We start from the raw sequence: 24,324 nt of genomic DNA, 5'->3' as shown, positions 1-24,324 counted from the left end.
GGCAAAGAAGATGGTTAGAGCTGATAAAAGATTACAACTGCAAGATTGATTATCATCCAGTGAAGGCTAATGTAGTTGCTGATGCTCTCAGTTAAAAAATATCGAGTCCTATGACCTAGACTAATGTAGTATGTTCATCTTTGTTTGATGAGTTCAGAACTTCTCATGCCCAATTATCAGTTACCAGTGCAGGACCATTGTTTGCCAACTTCCAAGTGAGGCCTACTTTGATTGATACAGTTAGAAAAACTCAAACTCAAGATCCAGTGTTGAGTAAATTGAAAGAAGAAGTTAATAAAGGTATGCATACAGATTATACCATTCGAGATGACGGAGCTTTAGTTATGGGAAACAGATTATGTGTTCCAGATGATTCGAAATTGAAGGGAGAGACTCTAGAAGAGACACATAGTTCAGCTTACGCGATTCATCCAGGTAGTACAAAAATGTATCGTGCACTCAAAGAACACTATTGGTGGCATGGAATGAAGAGAGAAATAGCCAAGTTTGTATCCAGATGCCTCATTTGCCAACAAGTGAAACTAGATCGTAAAAAAATAGCAGGATTGTTACAAACGTTGCCTATTCCTGAGTGAAAATGGGAACACATTATTATGGATTTTCTATTTGGACTTCCACGGACTCAGAGTGGACATGATGGCATATGGATCATTGTTGACAGATTGACGAAGACTGCTAGATTTTTGCCTATTAAAGTCACTTACTCATTAGATAAATTGGCAAAAATATATGTTGATGAGATAATCAGTTTGTATGGGACACCAGTATCTATTATTTCAGATAGAGATTCTCGTTTCACTTCTAAATTTTGGCCTAGTTTGCAGAAAGCTATGAGTAGTAAACTTCATTTCAGTACTGCTTTTCATCCTCAAACAGATGGTCAGCCAGAAAGAACTATTCAGACTTTGGAAGACATGTTACGAGCTTGTTTACTATAGTTCAAAGGGAATTGGGATACTCATCTTTCTTTGATGGAGTTTGCTTTTAATAACAGTTATCATTCGAGTACAGAAATGGCTCCTTTTGAAGCACTGTATGATAGGAAATGCAGAACTCCAGTAAGTTGGGATGAAGTTGGTGAAAGAAAGTTATTGGGTCCTAAATATGTCCAGATTACTACTGAAAAAGTAAAGATAATTAAAGAAAAGTTAAAGATAGCCCAAGATAGACAGAAAAAACTATGCAGATAGATGTAGAAGAAACCTTGAATTTGATGTTGGGAATAGAGTTTTCCTGCGATTGTTGCCATGGAAAGGTGTTATAAGATTTAGTAAACGAGGTAAATTGAGTCCAATGTATATTGGCCCATATGAGACTGTTGAACGCATTGGTCCAGTTGCGTATCGATTGACTTTGCCAACAAAATTGTCCATAATTCATGATATATTCCATGTTTCCATGCTTCGTAAGTATATTCCAGATCCATCTCATGTTTTTGGAATCATAACCAGTAGAGTTGAAAGAAAATCTTACCTATGAAGAGGAGCCAGTTTAGATATTGGACAGAAAGAAACAGGTCTTGTGTAATAAGACTATTCCTTTGGTTAAAGTCTTGTGGATGAATCATGCTATAGAAGAAGTGACATGGGAAAGTGAAGAGCAGATGCATTCTCAGTATCCCCAAATTTTCCACACTTTGTTAATCGAATTTCGAGGACGAAATTCTTTTAAGGGGGTGAGTTTTGTAATATCTTAAGTTTGGAAAGAAAAGTCAAACAAAAAAAAAAAAAAGGCAAAAAAAAAAAAAAAAAAAAAAAAAAAAAAAAAAAAAAAAAAAAAAAAAAAAAAAAAGCCAGGCAGTGGAACTCAAACCAATTCATTATAAATCTATCCAAAACCATTTGAGAAGATACAAACGCACAAAAAGAAATAGAAACAGGGAGAAAGAAAGAGAAAAAGAGAAAAGAGGAGAGAAGAAAAAAAGTAGAAAAAATTCGCTAACGTATTAGGAATTAAGTGCTCTATACTATTAGGCTTGAATTCCTCAATTTGGAAAGGTAAGTAAAATGTTACTTATTGTTAAGTTATGTTTAATTTTATAGTTGTTAGATTGTTAGATTAAATTTAATTTTATTGAAGGGGTTAAGTGTAATAAACTATGAAATTGAGTAAAATGAAAGAAAAATTAATTTAGTAATTAAAGAGACTTTAGAAATCGCCTAAACGTGAAATAATTAAATTTGGATATCACCTATTTAATTATTGAAATTACTTAAATTAGTTAATTGTTAATTTAAAAATTATATTATATTTCAGGCGACGATACGGATATTGGGACGGCATACCAATTGAGTTGATTTTGGCGTACATAGTTCCGTGAGTGGAAAAATATCAATATTTTTAAAATATTTATAAATTAATTATATTGTTAAAGTATGTGCAATTATATGCAATTATGTGTTCGAATTGCATGATTATTATGGAAATTTCTTTTAGTATGATACATGTGGAATCTCAAAGATTATTTATGGCATATTTGTGACCTGGTGCGTAAGACATGTGATATTGAGATTTGTTGGGTATGTGAGACATGCAATATTGAGATCGACAAAAAAAGTACCCATAATTATAAACTTCTTTGAGTTCACAGAGGGGCATTGGTCATGTTCTATCCTACACGGAGAGTCTTGACCAGACATTGATCTTGATCGTGTACATATAGTTCACAGAGGGGCCTTGACCGTATTCTAGAATTGATCATAAGAGGTCTTTGAGACCGGCTTTTGTTTACGGAGCGGGCCAAAGGCCTGTGGCGAAAGTTCTTACCCCGGGAGGCGGATTACATATTTCAGTCAGAGGGTACATTTTTGGTGGATTTTTCAGCACGTTTGATGTGATGAGATTATAGCATGGTTATCAGCTGATGTTCATACCATGATTTTAAGATGATATTTTATGATCTCATGTGAATATTTCATTTTTTGGCTATAATTACATTATGGTAGCTTGTGAATTATCAAATGATATGAATTTGATTTTCAATAAAAATGTATAAATGAAAAAGTCTATTTATTTTGAACATCTTCACTCACCGAGCTATCAACTCATATTTTTTCACATTTTTCCTTATCAGGCAGCAGTTGAGAATCTGGGCATCTTTTGGAGTTGAGCCTTGATTTTGGAGTTAGAGCCACATGACAGAGTTTGTTAGTACGACTCACTTCATAGAACATGTAGTCAGTGTTCTGGGACGCATGTTCATGTGTAGATGTGATTTTGCATCACTTGTAGATAGTTATGGGGCTTACTATGTATTTTTTATCCTTATGTATATTTCATTTTACTTCTAGGTAAAGGTTGGGATTTCGGCTTATCTTTATTGTACTGTGCTATAGTTTGGGATTTGTGTGAAATTGATCACAGGTTGATTAGTCCTGTTTATAGGGGAGATAATGCCGAAATTTTATTAGAAAAATGATGTATAAAAGGTGATATATTGTATTTGTAGCAACTTTGATGGTGGGTCCAACTTTTAGTTGGTATCTATTATCGGCGTATGCCACGTTCGGATCTGATGTTACAAGGGACGAGGTGTGTCACTTCCGACTTTTTAATTTCAAGAATTTGATGCTTTAAACCTTCAAATCTTCTATTGTATTTTCTAAAGTCAAGGCTACACAGGTGGGTGGACACTTGTAATACCTTAATGAATTAAAACAAGTCAAATATGTCATGCTAAAAATTAATAAGAAAATTTGATAGCTTGTTTTAAAAATAAGTGGTTTATGCTATTAAGCTTGAACTCCCTAGTTTCAAAAGTTAAGTAAAACATTATCCGTTGAAAAGTTCTGTTAAATTTTAGCATAGTCAAATTGTTAGTTTAAGTTCAATATTAAGTTAAAGGAAACAAAAATAGCTTAAGTGATTAAAGGAATTGGGAAAATTGCTTAAGTATAAAAATATTAGGATTTAGTATTGCCTATTTAATTATTGAAGTTACTTAAAACAGTTAATTGTTAATTTAAAAATTATATCATATTTTAGGCGACAATATGAAGATTGGGACAATCTACCGATTGAGTTGATTTTGCATACATAGTTTTGTGAATGAAAAATTTAAATATTTCTAAGTATTGCTAAATTTATTATACAATTACTGTAATGACCTAAAATTTAAAGATTTAGAATCATTACTAAAACATTTATTTCTTAATTAAATAAATTATGTCAAACAATCTATGGAAAACATAATTAACTGAACCATGTTTCAAATATTAAATTTCAGATTTAACTTGATAAAACTGCAATAAGGCAAAGAAAAATAAATAAATAGAACTACCTAATCATGTTACTCAGAATTTATTTATCTTGAATTCCATGATTTCTGGCATCACAACTCCACCGCATCGCCCGCCAACCAACGACCCATTCTAATCTGTGAGGAGTAGGGAAAGGGGTGACTACATGGAAATACTTAGTAGGATATAAAAATTTATGGTGCGATCCCGTATAAAAATTTAAAACATGCATAAGAAAAATCATAACGTCTTATATATTTAAAATCCGGTAAGAGCTCATATCATATCATATTGTTGTACCGAAATGGCCATATCATTCACATCATAACATATCATATCATAACTTCAACTTTCATGAGTATAAAATTCATCAGCATGAAAAAAAATATTTAAATGGGACATAAAAATACTGCACCTCATATCCTACCTTAATTTAATTTTTGGAGGACAAAACAATAAAATCTCATTCTTTTTTTTTCTTTTCTACCTCTGCTGTGTTTTCTGTGCTTGCATATAATTTTTGTGTGTGTCCCCTTTATAATACATGTATCTATATACCTAGTCAATAATAACCTACCCTCAAGAGTTGTTACGTAGTGGGAGACATGTGCTTAATTAGATAAAGTTGAGGAAAAAGAATCTGAAACAAATCTAAACAAAAAGATTTCTACATGTGTCAATTTGAAATCTCCAATTAATACTTTCCCATACATGTGATGTCACTCACATTCATTCAAAGTCTAACTAAAGTAAAATAAAGTAGAATAAATAAATATATAAAAAGATAAAACAAAAGTGAAATAACTTTTCTCTCTCTTTCTCTCACACTCATGTGAATAACAATTCAAATCCATAAATCAATAATAATAAAATAATAATTTAAGCATATATCTTCCAACGTCGATAACTTAGGCTCCGCTAATCCAAATTAACTTTTTCTCGAGCCTAAAATGCGTCTTTAATTACGATCTATCAAACAAGCACAATATCCGTATACTTATTATCGTCCCGTCAAAATCTACATTTTAAGCCCAATAAAATTAAAATTTACCTTATATATATATTAGTCCCTAAACTTTCAAAACATTAAAATATAGCATAAAAAATTAAATTATATTCTATGAAATTTTGGGACATTACAATTACGTTAGGTGGGATGTTGTGAATTATTTCAGCTGTATGATTATTATAAAATGTTCTCTCAATATGATAAATGTGGATTACTTGTGAATCAAAATATGAGACATGTTTTATTGACCACTACTAGGGCATCAAGGCATGACATTGTGTTGGCCACAAGCAAAACTTCTAGGGTTATTGCAAGGATAGTTAGGGGATATGCCTTTGGTGATCACTCAGGAGGAATGACTACTTGCTTGTGCTATTGTGATATGGTGATTATTGGCATTTTGGGTGTCATTTCTTGGGTAATCATGGGGGTTTTCAGGGGATACCTCTAGTGATCACAGGAGGATAGTCCACTTGATTGTGATATTGTGATTATTGCCATCTCGAGTGGGATACTTCTTGGATGATCATGGGGCTGTCAGGGAATGTACCTCTGATGATCACAAGAGGTTGAACCACTCGATTAAACCCAATTGATTATTGATATTGATATTACGCAGAGCTCTCTCGAATACCTACTAGATGTGTCAAGAATGACTCATATTTCAAGTTTATATTGGTGATTTTATTATGTCAGCGAGATGATACATTTCAATATTACAAGAATGACTCCTAGTTTGATTATTATTATTAGATATTATATTATGACCTATTGAGTGATTTAGACTCGAAATTGATAAAAATGTATAAATGAAAAAGTATATTTATTTTCGAACTTCTCCTCTTATTGAACTATTAACTCATATATTTTTCTATGATTTTTCATATCAGGTAGCAATTGAGTTTTTGGATATCTTTTGGAGTTGAGCCAAAGCGACACGATCGAGTTTGCTAGTGAACCTAGCTTCCATACAATAGAGTTGAAGGACAGCTGTGTAGCTACGGTCTAAGGGTAAATGTGTCCTACTCTTGCATTTGTTCTCAGCATGTCATTTTGACAACCTTGTGAGGAGAATTCTCTTTTCGTAGATACCCTGCTAGAGAGGCACTTTTTCATAGAGCATGTAGTCAATGTTTTGGGACATCGTTCATTTTTGGATGTGATTTTGCATCACTTATATATTGTTATGGGGCCCACTATGTATTTTTGCATCCATACGTACATTTTATGTTATTTTTATAATAAACGTTGAAATTTCACTTATCTCTATTATGTTGTGTTATTTTTAGGCTTTGTGCATTGTGAATTATGGATCGGTTAGTTCTATTTATAGGGGAGATAATGCCAAAATGCTATTAAAATAATTTTTAAAAAGGTGCATATTGTATTAGCTTTGATGGTGAGTCCAACTTTGGATTAGTACCCATCACTGGCACATGTTACATTCCAGGTCCATTAGCGTTACTCAGAGTGAGATATGTCATGAACTTCTTTCAATTAAACCAATAAACTAATTCTTGAACTAGACAATTGAATAAGATGATAAAATGATTATTTTCTCTCTCCAAATTGGAATACTATGAAATTATGTATTATGATTATTGTATAATTCCATAGGACGTCTAGTTTCCATCCAATATCTATTTATAGAGATAAAATAATTACAATCCTTATACAATAATAGTTTCACATTCAAATAAGATTTCTAATTAAAATTCAAGTAGGAGTTTTAATTAAAGTCCAAATCCAATTAGTTTATATTTAATTACACATATAGTCATAGAATTTTAATTACAATTATAATTAAGTTTACAACTTTCATAGTAGAGTGAATTTCTCAAATGGTCACTGAACTTTGCAAAAAGTTTTCAAGGGGTCACTGAACTTTAAAAATCACTAAAATAGTCACTAAACTTTGCAAAAAAATTTCTATGGGGACACTGAACTTTAAAAATCACCTAAATGGTCACTGAACTTTAGAAAATGTTTCCTCAAGGTCACTGAACATTGAAAAATGTTTCCCAGGGGTCATTGATAGGTGATTTTTAAAAATTAATGACCCTGTAGAAACCTTTTGCAAAGTTCAGTGACTATTTATGTGATTTTTAAAGTTCAGTGACCCCTTGTAAACATTTTGCAAAGTTTAATGACCATTTGGAGAATTCACTCTTCATAGTAATTACAACTCAGTACAAAACTTTATAGTAATTACAATTAAGTCCAAAATTATTATAATTACCGTAATTAAGTTTCCATACTTTATAAGATATATATTATCCAAACTTCAATAATTAGATCCTTTCAAATTGACTTTATATCACTCAATCTAATTATTAGTCTTTGTTTTCTTCATTAAAAGCAAAAAACTGAACTCTTGAAATATATAAGATCACAGAAGCCAATAAATTTGTAATACTTTCCTCAGATCTACCGTATATGTATTTTATACCCATTCGAGATTAGACAATTAGGTACGAGAATAAATGACCATTTTACCCTTCTAATTATTCTCACTAATTTGAGTTTTGTTTTCTTCAATTGTCCTGTGAACTAATTAATTACTAATGTTGAAATTTAGCCGTCATTAAACATTAAGCTCATTGAAATTTAACCATTGAACAAAAAATACTTAAGCAGACACTACCTATTTTTCAGGGTGATGGTTCTCGACAGGGATTAATGTTCTTTACTTCGCTCATTTATAAGTCCCTAACTCATCGAGATATTTGACTAATCAAATTGATCTCACCCATTGAATATCAAATGACTATTAAAATCACAAAAAGATATACTTAACCATGTCAAGGGATTTGATGAAATATACTGTAGTCAAATGGAATTTAATTCTTTGCTTAGTCATACTATAGAATTAAACTCAACATGTGGTCCATTTAGTACATTCCAAGTGTACTAGTGTCACCTTTAACTATTTATGTGATAATGACAACTTACAAACTTGTATAGTGAATTAATCAACACTATACCTTTCCAGTACAAGGTGTCAATTCTTATACATTAGTATGTACAAATAATTTATGATCAAACTATAAGTTATTTCACACTGTACTTCTCAACGCAAGTATCCAATTTATATTATCACATGTGATCATATACACTTTAATTTGCATGCTCAATAATAAATGAATGTAATATTTATTTATTATAAATAATTATTTTATTATAGCAAGATATATTACATGGGCACACAACCCGACATTGGGCACCGGCCTCAAGGAATGCATTCTTAGTGTTCTCCTCTCAGTCGATTGACTACAAGTAAGTAGTATTACTTACACATATATTCACAAGTCTGCCTGCATACATGTAGCCTGGAGATATGTGTGTATGTTGGGGGGAGAGGGTGCGGGTTGATTGAGTATTACGTGTTGTTTTTCTTTGACCCAACATTTTTTTCCCAATCTCGTAACTGTATTTATAGAATTTCATTGAAGGAGTGTGTAAATGAGTTGTTGCACGTCCTTTAATAATAGCTAGTTAAAATCAAGATCTAGTAATTAATATCTACAATTGTGCTTTTGTTGTGTCTGGCAATTTGATCTGGCTCTTCTGGACCCTTGTTTTAAAAGGATGAAAGAGTAATTAGAAATCCAAATCGGGTTTTGGGTTGATTTTCGAATTCTCATCCCAAGGCCTAAATTTTGTTGGTTTCTGATGATTTTTTTTATCTATCCGAATATAAGAGTTGCTTGGTGAACTTAAGGACCTGTAGAATATTTCTTTACCATTGAAATAAGAAACTGATACTCTGAGAGGCCTTATATTCGTGACTGAAACGACTTATTCAGATTTAAATTTAATTTTCAAAATGAAACTAACTACTATTGTTTGGACTCGATTTTGTTGTTGTTGTTGTTAATATAACTTGATGCTTAATTCAAAAGAAGAACAAAACCGAACAAAAATAATAATCTATGTTACGTGTATTCCACTCCCTCTCCACCAATAAATACGGAAGAGAAACGAATAATTAAATAGTTGAAATAGTTGAAACACAACACAACTTTGATATGTATACTACTTGAAGCTCGATTTACCAGCTGTCTGTCTTCGAGATCCTCTTGCCATACATTTGTAAATTTCTCATACTTGCACGCAAAAAATTGTTATGTAGATCTACAAAGTTCCTGCAACTGATGTTGAAGCACTGAAATCCTCCTTAACGGGGCTATTTGAAAAGCTCCATGCTCGAAAATTCTTTATTTTTTTCCAGGACTTTGAAGGGAGTGATCCCAAGTCTCACGAGGGAATGGATTTGAACAAAATCACAGGAAAAGAACTTATTGCGAATGTATTTCATCCCTATTTATTATTGAATTCTTTGTAACTTTCCACTTAAAGGTTTTTGACATCTAATATTTATATAAATGTATAGTTAATTGATTTTTTCTCTTCCTCCTTTTTACCATCTTCATCTCAATTATTGCTAATAAAACTGTTCTTTGACAATTCATGTGTCATCATACAGGGAAAGAAACTTACTTATAATTGAGTAGAGAGTATAATAGCAATTGATCACATCACATTAATTAGTTTGCCTGGGTATCTGGATAGATTATTTAGAGTATCTGAGATCTAATCCTGTAACCATATTGATGCATCAGAAAAGCTCTGATTGTAGAAAACATTTTTATTGCTCGTATAGTGAATTCGAGTAATATGAATGTGACTTAGGATACAATCAAACAAAATAATAGAATTATAGGAGAAGAGAAAAGGGGAGAGAAGAAGAAAAAGGAAGGGGAGAGAGAGAGAGAGAGACTAGAAAGTAAAGAAGAGTGGAAGAGAAGAAGAGGGGGGAGAGAGAGACGAGAAGATAGAAAAAGTATCAATTTTTATGCCTATCAAAGCTGTATCTATTATAATGCACAAACTCCCTTTTCATAGGTTTTCAACCTATTCTAAATAGGAAATATTTATCAAATCCTAGATAATCTAGGAAATAAACATAATAAAGTCCTAGAAGATCTAGTAAATAAACCTTAATAATTTTCTCAAATAAGATTTTAAAATAAGATTTTACACATCGAAAATAATCATATAATAATCTAATAAGATTTCCTTCAGAATATGTGCGCCAGACACTCTGGATTAAGATGACTCAATTTTGGAGAATTTAATGGTGATCTTATGGAATGGTAGGAGATACATTAGGAGAAACTAGAGACAATTCATGGGAAGGCTATCTCAATCAGTACAGTTCACATACTATTATTCTCTTTTCTTATTCCCTTTTTCACGTTCTTGTTCTCGGTGATATTTAGGTGTTAAAAATATATATGAGAATAGTATTGATTTCTTTAGAAAGTTCAAAACTGTATGAATTATAAAGCATTGACGTTCAGCTCAAGGCACAAATAAAAGCAACTGCAGAATGGTGTGATGAACTTCTGTCTCTTATGAAATGTATAAAAAGCATACATGCTTATTTTCATTTCTAGAAAGAAAAAAGGATGGAATAATATCTTTCAAGTTTATATTAAGATTTTTATGAGAAAATTATTTATTGTTATGATCCCATTAATGCAGAAAATATGAATTTGAAGATGACACAATTGATTTTATTGGCCATGCTGATAAGTGCGTTTGTATGCACTTATATAACTCATAAACATGACCAAAATACGAGCAAAGTGTATGAAATGTGACCTAAATTCGCTTGATTTTTGGATTGTAGGGTTTTCTGATAGACTTGATGGAATTCACGAGAAAAAAGAAGCAAAAGGACCAAAACTAATCAAGGTGATAGATCAGGGACCAAAGTGCAAATATCAAAAAGATGAGCCGAAGGAGAAATTGAAAAATTTATAGTGCCGTGTACCAATTGGAGGTCAATATGAGATGATGGAACAAAAGAGTTGAAGAAAAGAGATTAAGAAACAAGAAGAAATTGAGTTTGGGGACTAAAACGACACAAAATGAAGGTTTTAACACCATGCGGTCCCATAACTCCCATCCGAGACTTAAAACAAAGAAGTAGATTCAACCATGACGCGATTCTACAGTTTTCGTTTTGCATTATAATTATTTTGGAACTCGATTGAGACGCTATATAAAAACCTAGAGCCGTCATATTTTAGGGCAGAACGCATTGGGAGACAAGAAACCACATTTTTGGAGAGGAATTTAAGTGAAATTAACGAAGAATTGCACGAAGATCAAGAAGATTTATCAAGAATTCATAACTTGGTGATGCTTTTTCTTCAATTTATGATGTATTTTGAAATTATTTCCATGTTAGGCTAGATTTACATGTACTAAGAGATCAATGTACCATGTGATGAGATCTTTAAATTTTTAGTTTTACAATTTGACATTAAAACATGTTTTGATTGATTGAATGATTTATATGCAATTTTTGTTTTCCGCAATTAAGGGTCCGTAATTGTATGAGTTTGGATGACTTGTTCTTGCATTCGAGAGAAGTAGAATAGCTTTGACAATATATAAATCATCGTAGGATCCGATAGGGGATAGAAATATATGGTTATACCCAACGTGAATCTATAAGTGCTTACAAAACCGCATGCATTTTTACATATGCATTTGTCATAGAGATATAGGCCGGTGGTATGTAAAAATATGTTCCAAACATCTCGAGAGAGAATATTGGATAGATTTAGGAGCATTGATTCGTCAACAACTCAATCGTGTTGTCACATTGTAAAATTAGGGTTTAAGGTGATCATTGCATGGAAAATTGTGATCCTAGTACGCCTAATTAATATTGAATACTGCAAATTTGCATTCTCAATAGTTGTTTTACATTCTAGGTTGTTAAAAATCATGTCTTGCATATTAATCTCATTTCAATCGTAAAAATTGCATAAATTAGGGTTTGCATTCCAATTTCGGGTTTTCTTTCTACAATTAGGATTTATTTAGATAAACATTCACATTGAGTAATTTCGTTTCGATTAAGGCTACAATAGGTAAAATTGAACTACTCAATCTCTGTGAGACGTCATTCGGACTCTAAAAATCCACTTTATTACTTGTTAACAAGCCGTGCACTTGCGGTGATTTTAATTGAAAGAAATATTTCAAGAACACATGCCTAGGCACTTCATAATGACGATAGTTACTTGGACCAGCCAGCTATGGATTTTGTGAAGAGAATGAAGGTGGAAATTTTATATTACTGTTGTTTGGATTATTTGAATAAATATCAGCATTTATCTCCTAAGTAGCATCAGCACTGTGCCTGGTTCTTCTGCATCTATGGTTTAGTGATTTCACTTTGATGGTCTTAGTATACAATATATTTCCAGTAGGTTATAGACCTTCGTTGATCCATAAGAAATGGATTTTCTGATTATGGAAATACGCCATGAATATTGCTGGTAGCAAACATATCAGTTTGTACATTGCAGTCATCTTTCTTTAATTAGCATTTTGGCTCAGAGTATATTTCCTTATATATTATTAACTATTTTCTATGGACTTCTTTATCAAATTTTCCATGTCTCTTCTTGGTAAGCGATCCATATCTTCCTTTAGGAAATTGGAGATAATTTGATATGAGAGATGTTAGGGAACTACAACCTACTGCCCTGGGTTCCACCAAGCGTTGTGCCCATGAATGATAATTTCTTATTATTTTCCATTGCAGGCTTGTTTTGTTCAAAAGTTTATTAGTAAACACTTGCTTTCTAAAAACTATATGTAGAGTCTTTGGCACACTTTCAATCAGGTTCACCTTACATCTATCCATTGTATGGACTGAGAGAATTGCCTCAGGTTTATCCCTGATTTTAATTTTTCTTTCTTATTTCTTATTCTGCATTGATAGCCATCCCAACTTAATTTTGTTGCTCGTGCCATATGCATAATGAGCCATCCAATCCCAGACACTAAAGATTCTCATTCGGTCCAAGTCATTCTACCACAGAAACAACTTGGTCGTAAATCAGATATGTATGTCTACCTAGTTTCGTTTGTATAGTTTTTATGATGACAGATTATGGAGAACTTAATATGAGTTTGAAAAATTAAAATATCGAATGGGAGACAGAAGTTTTGTACACGAAGTCATAGTTCTGGATATCCTCAAAGACATAATTGTTTATTTACAACAGGTATCTGTTCTGCTGCTCTTATGCACACAATGTGGCACCAAAAGGAAAATATAGTGCCTTTGTTTGGTCTTGAATTCATTTTATTTTACTCTAGACTTGCTAGATAAATCCATTTGATTATTCAAGAATCAGCCACTAGCCACTACGAGTCTACTGCGTGTACTTATGAGCAGAAGCAGAGACAGACAACCTTGAAGTTGAACTGAAGCCTGAAGTAGACCTCCTAGAACCACTTGGCGAGATTTTTTACTAGACTTGTGACAGATTTGTACCCTCTAATATAGTGATACCGATAATTGTTTCATTTCCAGGGTAAGTTTGCATGCTTCTGTCTATTATAACATATGAATCTTTGCAAGTGAGAATTGGATGCTCTTCATATGTGCTACTCTTATAGGATTGAAAGGGTGTGGCACAATGATGTAGTGTGAGTTGATCAGCTGGCTTTTATTTGCTGTTTTGAATGTGTTAGCTGGTCCCTTCAAAAACGCACTTTTAATTTGCAAAACCTTGTTTCTCCTTTGGACCCTCATGATGATGCAATGTGTCAACTCCATCTCCGTTGGATGATTGACCATTTGGTGACTCATAAAAAAGAGTCCTAGGGTTTGAGACTCGTGATATTTTTTCATTCTTCTAGACTCTTCATTTTTACTTTGGCCGTTCGAGTTCATCTCCTTCTTCCTCTCTGAAAATCATCGATCTCCTTGATTATCAACACTTGCTCAAAACTGCTTTTGTAATTTTGAGTGATTATCACTGAGAAGTGTACTATGTTCTTGGGTGAACCGATTTGTGAAGTGAGAAGATTGTATCTTCTATGATCTTGGGTGATCTTTGGTCTGAGTGTGAAAACATCCTCATTTCTAAGCCTTGGTGTGTGATTAACACTCGTAGTGGTCTGATGGTGGAAGAAGCATCTTATTCATTGGCCAAATCTTCATCTTGTTACTACCTTAGGGCACCTTTAATGAGATCTCCGATTTTGTGTTTTAATACATTCATTACTGTATTTTTCATTGTTGATTAAATCTAATATTGTGGAACCTCCTCTTTACAGTGGTATCAGAGCTTTCGGACGGAGGTTCTTGACTCTAACTTGTGTAGATCTGAAACTGTGACACTTGCTTTAGCTAACCTTCATTATTTTTTGAAACCCTATTGAAGGGATCTGGTGAGATTGTTCTAGTTTTCGATTACTACTGCAAATTAATTATATAAATTTTTTGAGTTGCTGCTACTGTGATTTAATCTTGTGATCTGCGACTGCCTCGGTAATTCCTTTGTCCAGAAATCCTAAGAGTTCTCTGGAATCTGAGGGTTACCTTGACACAAGTCAAAGGTCTTGATATTAATACACTGCTGTGATACTGATTAGCATATAATCTTGGTTCTTGCTGCTCAAATGTGATGTGTTGTGAAAAACACGTTGTGACTCTTAGACTTTAAACAATTCCTGTGAAATAATTGGAGTACTTTACAACTTATGATTACTGTATATTCATGTCCCTTAAGTGGTGATACTTGAATTGATTTTGAGTTGTAAATAACTGCGAAGTGTCTATTTGATCTGTACATTCTGGAACTACATTCAAATTTTTCTAAAATGACAAATACAAAATTTGAATTGGATGTTTTTAATGGCAAAGGAGACTTCAGTCTCTGGCGCCAGAAAATGAGGGCAATTTTGTTACAACAAAAGTGTGCTAAAGCCATTGATGAAACAAGGCCTGATGATTTAGAAGAAACCCAGAAAATTGAACTTGATGAAACTGCCTGGAGTTCAATTTTTCTGCATTTATCTGATAATGTATTACGAGAAATTGGCGAGACTAATACTGCTGTTGAGTTGTGGAAAAAGTTGGAAGATACATACTTGACTAAATCTATGCCAAATAAGGTGTATCTTCTGAAACAGTTCTTTGGTTTTAAACTTGACTCATCTCTTGACCTTGAGGCTAATATTGATAGATTTAATAGACTATCTCGTGACCTAGCCGACTGTGATGAGAAACTCTCAAAAGATTAGTTGGTTGTGGTCTTGTTAAATTCAATCAGTGATAAGTATAAAGATGTAAAAAATGCAATTGAATATGGGAGGGAAACTCTAACCACTGATGCGATTATTAATGCTTTAAGAAATAAGGAGTTAGAGTTAAAGTCTGATAGGAAAGAATCTATTAATGGGGAGAACTTGATGGCCAAGACTAGATCTAATCCTAAGACTATGAACTTTAACAAAAAACCTGGACACAAGAAAAAGACAAATCCTAAGGATAAAATGAAAATGAAGACTAAAGGAAAGAAGTGTTTCTATTGTCTAAATGAGGGTCATTTTATCAAAAACTATCCCAAAAGAATTAGTGATTTCAAAAACCAATCTAAAGATGATGGTGGTGCAGCCTTAGCCTACAATAATGAGACCTTAATTGATGAAGTCTATGTGGCTGTAAGCAGTTCACCTTGTCAAGAGTGGATTCTTGACTCTGGTTGCACCTACCATATGTGTCCAAACAAAGAATGGTTTACAGAGTTTGAAAATGTAAAGGGTGGTAAGGTTTTAATGGGTAATCATATGACATGTCAGGTTAAAGGAATAGGAACAATTACCTTGAAAGTAAAAGGAAATAATAACCTGGTTTTGGAAAAGACTAGATATGTTCCTGATTTGCAAAGAAATCTTATTTCCTTAGGGGTTCTAGATGACCTAAACTATGACATATTGATTAACAAGGGATACATTAAAATCTTGAGGGGTTCACAAGTAATTGTTGAAGCCCCAAAGAGACATGGCCTGTACATTTTACAAACTGAAAATTTTTTGGAGTCCACATCAGCAGCAATCTCAGTCCAAAATGACAAGTCACATAATGGCATAAAAGACTGGGCCATATTAGTGACAAAGGGCTACATATTTTGAATAAACAGGGTGCCTTTGGAAAGGATAACATAGAAAAACTCAGTTTTTGTGACTATTGCATTCTTGGAAAACATAATAGATTACCTTTCTTACCTGGAATGCATAAATCTGTGTCTATACTTAAATATTTGCATGTCGATCTTTGGGGACTAGCTTCTGTAACAACTCATACTGGTTTTAAATATTTTTTGTCAATTATTGATGATTTTTCTAGAAAAAATTGGACTTTTCTTTTAAAATCAAAATCTGATACTTTTGGTATGTTCAAGAACTGGAAAACTTTGATTGAAAACCAAACTGACAAAAATATTAAGGTATTAAGAACTGATAATGGTTTGGAATTCTGCAATTTTGAATTTGATGAGTTGTGCAAACTTTCTGGTATATTAAGACATTGTATAGTACCACACACCCCACAACAAAATGGTTTGGCCGAAAGAATGAATAGAACAATTCTTGAGAAAGTGAGATGTATGCTTTTGAGTTCAGGTTTGCCTAAGATTTTCTGGGAGGAAGCTGTTAAAACTGCTAGTTATTTGATTAATAGAAGCCCTTCTAGTGCTATACACTTTAAAACCCCTGAAGAAATGTGGAATGGAAAACCCGTTGACTTCAGTAACTTAAGGGTATTTGGCTGTGCAGCTTTTGCACACCAATCTGAAGGAAAATTAGAATCTAGGGCCCTTAAATGTGTATTCTTGGGCTATGGTGAAGGGGTATAGGCTATGGGTAAGGGAAAATAAAGGCTATAAGATCATAATCAGTAGAAATGTGATATTTAATGAAGATGATCTACCCTGCCTTAAATCTGAAAATAAAATAGAGCCCTTGAATCAGGATGAAAATGTGGAAATGGGGGTTGAAATTGAGGTGGAGCAATCTGATGATGAAAATCATCAGAATACTACACAACCTGATGAGAGAAATGAGGAGATACCTGGTGATGGTGTTCCTAATGACGAATCTGAAGTTGAATTGGAAACTAATCAGCCTTTAGACAATTACCAACTTGCTAGAGATAGACAAAGAAGACATATAAGACTTCCTACTAGGTTTGATGAAGATGTATCTTTGCTATCTTATCAAAGTATGATTGAAAATGAACCCGAGTCCTTTGAGGAAGCCATTTATAGTAAAAACTCTGAGGAATGGTTTGCAGCAATGCAAGATGAAATGCAATCACTTAAAAATAATAAAACTTGGGTTTTGGTGAAAAGACCAGATGGAAAAAGGGTTGTTGATTGTAAATGGATTTTCAAAATTAAAAGAGGTGAACAAAGTGAAAATGATATAAGATACAAAGTTAGACTTGTGGCTAAGGGTTTTACCCAAAAGGAAGGAGTAGATTTCAATGAAATCTTCTCACTTGTTGTAAAATTCACTACTGTTAGAGTGATTCTGGCCTTAGCCACACAGTTTAACTGGGAACTAGATCAACTAGATGTGAAAACAGCTTTTTTAAATGGTGATCTAGATGAAACCATTTACATGAAACAACCCAAAGGATTTGAAATAAATCAAAAGTCTGACTTAGTTTGCCTTCTTAAAAAATCCCTATATGGCTTAAAACAAGCTCCAAGACAATGGTATAAAAAAATTGATAATTTTGTACTTGGACTTGGTTTTAAGAGAAGCAACTTCGATACCTGCCTATATTGTAAAGGAAATGGTGGAGAAAATTCCCTTTATCTACTCCTTTATGTGGATGACATGCTATTGGCAAGTCATGACCTAAAAGAGATAGAAGATATCAAAAATAAACTAAAATCAGAATTTGAAATGAAGGACTTAGGTCCTGTGAGAAGGATTTTACGTATTGAAGTTAAAAGAAATAGGAGAGAAGGCACTCTAAGTCTCAGTCAAAAGTCATATATGCTGAAATTGCTAAATAAATTTTCTATGTCTGACTCCAAAAATGTGAGTTTGCCTTTAGCAAATCATTTAAACTCTCAAATGAACAATGTCCTAAATCTAAAGAAGAATTTGATAGGATGGCAATAGTGCCATATTCTAATGCAGTTGGGTTTGTCATGTACCTTATGGTTTGTTCTAGGCCTGATTTAGCATATTCTATAAGTGTTTTGAGTAGATATATGTCAAATCCAGGTGAAGCTCATTGGGAAGCCATGAAATGGCTTCTTAGATATATTAAAGGTACATCAGATTTAGGTATTCAGTTTAGAAAACAAACTAAAGGTGTTGTTTTGAGAGGATACACTGATTCAGACTATGCTAGTGATAGGGACAATAGGAAGTCTACTTCAACCTATATGTATACTTTATGTAATTCTTGCATTAGCTGGAAATCACAGCTTCAAAAGATTGTTGCATTATCATCTACTGAAGCTGAATATATTGCTGCAACAGATACTATAAAAGAAGGAATATGGCTAAAAGGGTTATTAAATGAATTTGGTTTTGTTAAAGAAGTAGTTCTTTATTCTGATAGTCAGTCAGCCATTCATTTAAGTAAAAATCCAGTTTTACATAATAGATCTAAACATGTTGATGTTATATTTCACTTTATAAGGGATATAATTTCACAAGGAGTTGTGAAACTTGAAAAGATTTCTACTAATTTTAGCCTCGCTGATGCAGGTACAAAGGTGCTACCCCTTAACAAATTCTTGGACTGCTTGAACATGTTGAACATCACTGCATGCTAATTTGAGTATCTAACATGAGTGCAATTTATGTTCAAAACTGGGAGCAACCCCACTGTTGAGTGTATGTAAATCATTGTACCAAGGTGGAGATTGAAAGGGTGTGGGACAATGATGTAGTGTGAGTTGATCAGCTGATTTTTATTTGCTATTTTGAACGTGTTAGCTGGTCCCTTCAAAAACGCACTTTTAATTTGCAAAACCGTGTTTCTCCTTTGGACCCTCATGATGATGCCATGTGTCAACTCCATGTCCGTTGGATGATTGACCATTTGGTGACTCATATAAAAGAGAGTCCTAGGGTTTGAGACTCATGATATTTTTTCATTCTTCTAGACTCTTCATTTTTACTCTGGCCGTTCGAGTTCATCTCCTTCTTCCTCTCTGAAAATCATCGATCTCCTTGATTTTCAACACTTGCTCAAAACTGTTTTTGTAATCTTGAGTGATTATCACTGAGAAGTGTACTGTGTTCTTGGGTGAACTGATTTGTGAAGTGAGAAGATTGTATCTTCTATGATCTTGGGTGATCTTTGGTCTGAGTGCGAAAATATCCTAATTTCTAAGCCTTGGTGTGTGATTAACACTCGTAGTGGTCTGATGGTGGAAGAAGCATCTTATTCATTGGCCGAATCTTCATCTTGTTACTGCCTTAGGGCACCTTTAATGAGATCTCGGATTTTGTGTTTTAATACATTCATTACTGTATTTTTCATTGTTGATTAAATCTAATATTGTGGAACCTCCTCTTTATAAGGATAAATATAGTAATTGTTAGACTCTGTGGAGTCTAATTATATTGTTCACTTATCTCTTGAACTGCAGATCGACTTTTAATGATAGGGATATATTGACTCTGTGGAGCTTAATTATATTATTCACTTATCTCTTGAACTGCGGATTGACTTTATGATAGGGTTATATTGTGCATTCATATCTATGTATTAGTTTGCCCTAGCATTTTCTAAGATAAGACAGATGTGAGGAAGAAAAACTCTTAATATCCATCTTCGTTATACCTTTGACATTGTTTTGCAACGTTCACTTTCTGCTTTTTATCATTTGTTGCAGAGTTATGATGTAACGACACACTTTGAGTCCACTGTAATGGATGTTCTAGCCATGTACACCAAGATAATTGGAAAGGTAACTAATGGATATACGTTTTCATGAAATCTACATGAAGAAAGTGTATATAACTTGCAGAGGTTTGATATTTAGTGTGTATCTATTTATTTGCCTTTTATTTATTTATTTTTGGGTTCTGGTTCTCTAGTTGTCAGTAGACCTGAGTGCTGCAAGTGCCGCTGCTGAAGAATAATAACTTCATTTTCTTCCTTATTTATCAAATAGTTCACATAATCGATATCAAACCTTCAAAATGTTTCTGATGCTATGGGAGCAAATCACTAAGCTCCATCAAGAAGAACTTTGCTGAAAGAGTTTTTTGGACTATAGTTGTTAGAACCTTCGTTTTTTTTATTTTTTATTTTTTTGCGTTTAATCTTTACAAAATCTGTAGCATTCCTGCTCTGTGTGGTTTATTATTCAGATGATACACAAAATTGAAAACATCAACGGAAGAGTTTACCAAGATTTTGAACAAAGTTATGTTTATTCTTATGAGATGGCTGACAGTCGTCTAGTCAGCCCCTCTCACTCTTTTCTTTGATAGACATCGTTCGGTTCTGGGTCTCATTCGACGAAAAACTTTAAGTAAAAAGGTTCACTTATTTTGATAGTCAATTATAATAAATATTACCTTCTATTTTTGAACCTTCCAGTTTAATTACTTTAATTGTTGTTTTTATGTGTAGAGTAACTTTTTCAACTTGTTCATTGGGGAAGAATTTATAAATGGACAGGAATTATTAGTGAATGAGTAGATACTAATTGTAGGTCAATTGATATGTGTGGTTAAAAATGACGTTTGACCATTATAAATGATTAAATTTTTTTGTTTTCAAATGGAGGCTTTGTTATCAGTTTGTCGAGTGCCAGCTGAGAAAACAAATTTTTTCCCCTATCATTGTGAAGCATCCTAGTTTCTTTCTTCACTGGGCATTTTAATCTATGACGCAGCAATATAACACAAGATCAACTAACTTGTTGATTCATAATCAATACCAAGTAGGATCAACGATTGGAAAACTATCCAATAGGGCTGGGCAAATCTCCCGAACCGAACCGACCGAACCGAACCCGAACCGAACCGATCCGAACCCGACGGTTCTTGTCAAATTAAATACCCGAACGGGTATCTGAATTGAGAACCGACGGGTACGGTTCGGTTCTCGGTTCTAGACCAAGAACCGAAGAACCGAATAAGAACCGAATCTTTCTAATTTTTTTTATATTGAGTAAATCAAATTATTTTAATTTTAATTTTTTCTAAACAAATTAACAAATTAATGATTTCTAAATCCAAATTTTTGGCCCAATAATTTGTTTCATTTCTAATTTTTTAATTTTTGACCCAATTACCCATTTTATTGTTTCATTTCTTAGCCAAACAAGATCAAATCCACTAAATAACCCTAAACACCTACAATAAAGTGCATAACGTTGTCTCGACTCTCGCACTCACTCTCGCAGCCTATCTAATATTTCAAAACCTATACAATCGTCGACCGACACTCTGACCTCCGATCGAAGCCGTGACTTTCCCTGACTGAAGCTTTGATCGTAGCGATCATTTGAACAAGGTAGTTTACTAATCTCTGACATTCCAAAACTATTGAATGTATCATTAGTCATATTTATATAACGTTGTTATAAATGTTAAAAAATTTAATTATAGTACAGAACCGAACGGAACCGAACCGATCCGAACCGAACCGAATGGAACCGAACCCGAACGGTTCCATAATTATATTTGGACCCGACGGTTCCATTTACTAGATACCCGAAAAGTTTGGTTCGGTTCGGTTCTAAAGAGAACCGAACCGAACCGACCCACGCCCACCCCTACTATCCAATATTTTATTAACTTTCATAAAAAATAACTGTGGATAACAATGCATAACCATAGCATAAATACTAAACCTTATGGAATATTATGGTCATGTTTGGTGCACCGGAGTAAACAAAATAAATTATTAGTATAAATGATAATGACTATTACTGGGTGGAGTGTATTATGGTGGATAAAGAATGATAATAATCTTTGAACCATCATTTTATCTCTCTTTTTATGTGGCCTAAAGTTACCTCCAACCTCGGTACTATATTATCTGGTTGATAGCGCAAATGACTATTTTTTTAATGAAAAATTAAAGATTAATATTCACCTTAATCAACCATAATATCATTACCTCGTAGCATCATTATAATTGTACACTAAATTCTTTATATGACATAATCTGGTGCACCATACATAGCTTAATGTGAAGACAATAATTTTCTAGTGGTATTGAAGAACATTACTCTTTTGACTACGTCCTGCTCTTCTCTCTTCACTCAAGGCTAATCACATTGGATTATTTAAAAAAAATGACGAATGAATCATAATGCAATTATTTAAGTGTATTATTGAAATGATTAATAATTCTCAATCAATGTGTACCGTCCTATTTATTTTGCTTCTTGTCTGCAGGTTAGCAACTACTAATTATCTTTGTGGCAATAAAACTAAGCTACAAATTTATGAATAGTAAGATTATGTGTTCAACATGCAATCTCTCGATCGTAAATTCAATCAAATATCATGTGATTCAACTCTTATTCTCAATAATGAAAATAAATCAATCATGCCACAATTTACAAAACAAATATCCAAAATAAATAATTAAAATATGAATAGAAATCAATTAACTATACCGAAGTTACCTATATCGTTCGCCCTAACAAATAATCTAGCCAAGAAACATAGTGAAAATGTAAAAGACAAGAAAAAGTTGACATAGACATCACCTATTTACGGGGATGTCCTCAACTAAGATTTTGATGTATTTTAAAATATTATATGTTCTAATGAATTTGTGGATTTGAATGGGTTTCCGCAAATCCAATAAGAATTTCATCAAAAACGGTGAAATTTCAAAAGATTTGGTCATATATATTTTTAAGTGTAAAATCGATCTAAATATTTTAAAATTCCCCTGTTAATGAAATCTTTATAAATACACTAATTATTGAAGATACCTAAACCTTAAAGAATTTTATTGAATTTCATTAAAATCCATTAAAATCTCAGTTGAGGACACTTGAATTTAAAAGGATTTTTAAAATTCATCTCTCAATTGAAGACACACCCTTAGTCTAAGATCAAGAAGGATCGAATGAAACTTTTCAATCCCAAGAAATTCTGAAATCTTCACTAATTTTTAACTTCAATGCTTTTTGTATTTGATTATCAAAATAATGACTATATATTAATCAATTCTTAAAAATTAGGTTTTGGATGCTGGAATGTGTTTATTGCCAATAGAGTCTCTCCCCATGAAGTATTAGGCTTCTCCAATCCTCCCGATGAAGTGAATTTTGAAGTTTTGGTGAATGAATTGCAACATATGGATGAGACGGAAACACGCAGACAATAAATATTCAGTGGCATTTCTCATTGGTCCATGGCTCCAACGTGTGCTTGCTAGCGTCGGCATCCTACTAACACCATTCATAGGCTATGACATGACTTTGAGGTTTTTGACAACAATAAAAACAGAAATATATACAACAACAGATTGACTCGATTCTAAACACTTTATCAGTCTATCCACTGGAAATCAACGTATCCTCGATCGAAGGCTCAGAAACAATTTACCCTTTCGAATTTGTCTATTGGGAATCCAATATACGAACATTATCGACTGCCTGGTTTGTAAGTGGACTATGACTAGAGTTAAAGATTTTCAGGGTGATAAATATAGTTATAACTTGTCTTCTAAACCTAATAGAGGTCCGGTCCGCTACCTTAAAGGCACTTTTTCCCGAATCCACGGGGTTTTGTTTTGTCTTGAAGTTGTCCCAAATTCTAAAATTATCTCCAAAATTTCGAGGGCAGTGTAAAACTTGAACCAGAATCTTGTGTTCGAGGCCTGCAACTTTAGCTTCGTGGGCGACAGGGACTTTGAATTCAGAATCTGGGTATTTTGAGGGTTCCCACCAAAGTAAGAGAACTGTAATCTTTCCTAATTTAGTAGCTTTGATCTCTAAACTTCTTTTGCCCTTCACTTTAATCCTCAAATTTTGTGAAAATTTCCAATTAGCTCTTCAAGTCCGTCCAGTGGAGACCCAATGCTTTCCCACCTTCGTCTAACACTCCAAATCAATTTATTTTGCTTTATTTATCTCCCAATCGGAGATTTAGCTTGTTAAAGTCAAATACAACATAAAGTGAGTAGCAATTCACTCAATTAATAAACTCTTAAATTAATTT

At 33.1% G+C, this 24,324-nt stretch overlaps 1 pseudogene; it reads left to right on the top strand.

The window, feature by feature from the left end:
- Positions 1-614: 614 nt before the first annotated feature.
- Positions 615-20,268, top strand: LOC111411293 (annotated as a pseudogene).
- The last annotated feature ends 4,056 nt before the right edge of the window (positions 20,269-24,324 follow it).

This window comes from Olea europaea, chromosome 15 (assembly GCF_002742605.1).
Source record: "Olea europaea var. sylvestris chromosome 15, O_europaea_v1, whole genome shotgun sequence".
NCBI classification, from domain to species: Eukaryota; Viridiplantae; Streptophyta; class Magnoliopsida; order Lamiales; family Oleaceae; genus Olea; species Olea europaea.
Note: the sequence above shows the minus strand (reverse complement) of the source record. Positions and strands in the feature narration are given on the sequence as shown.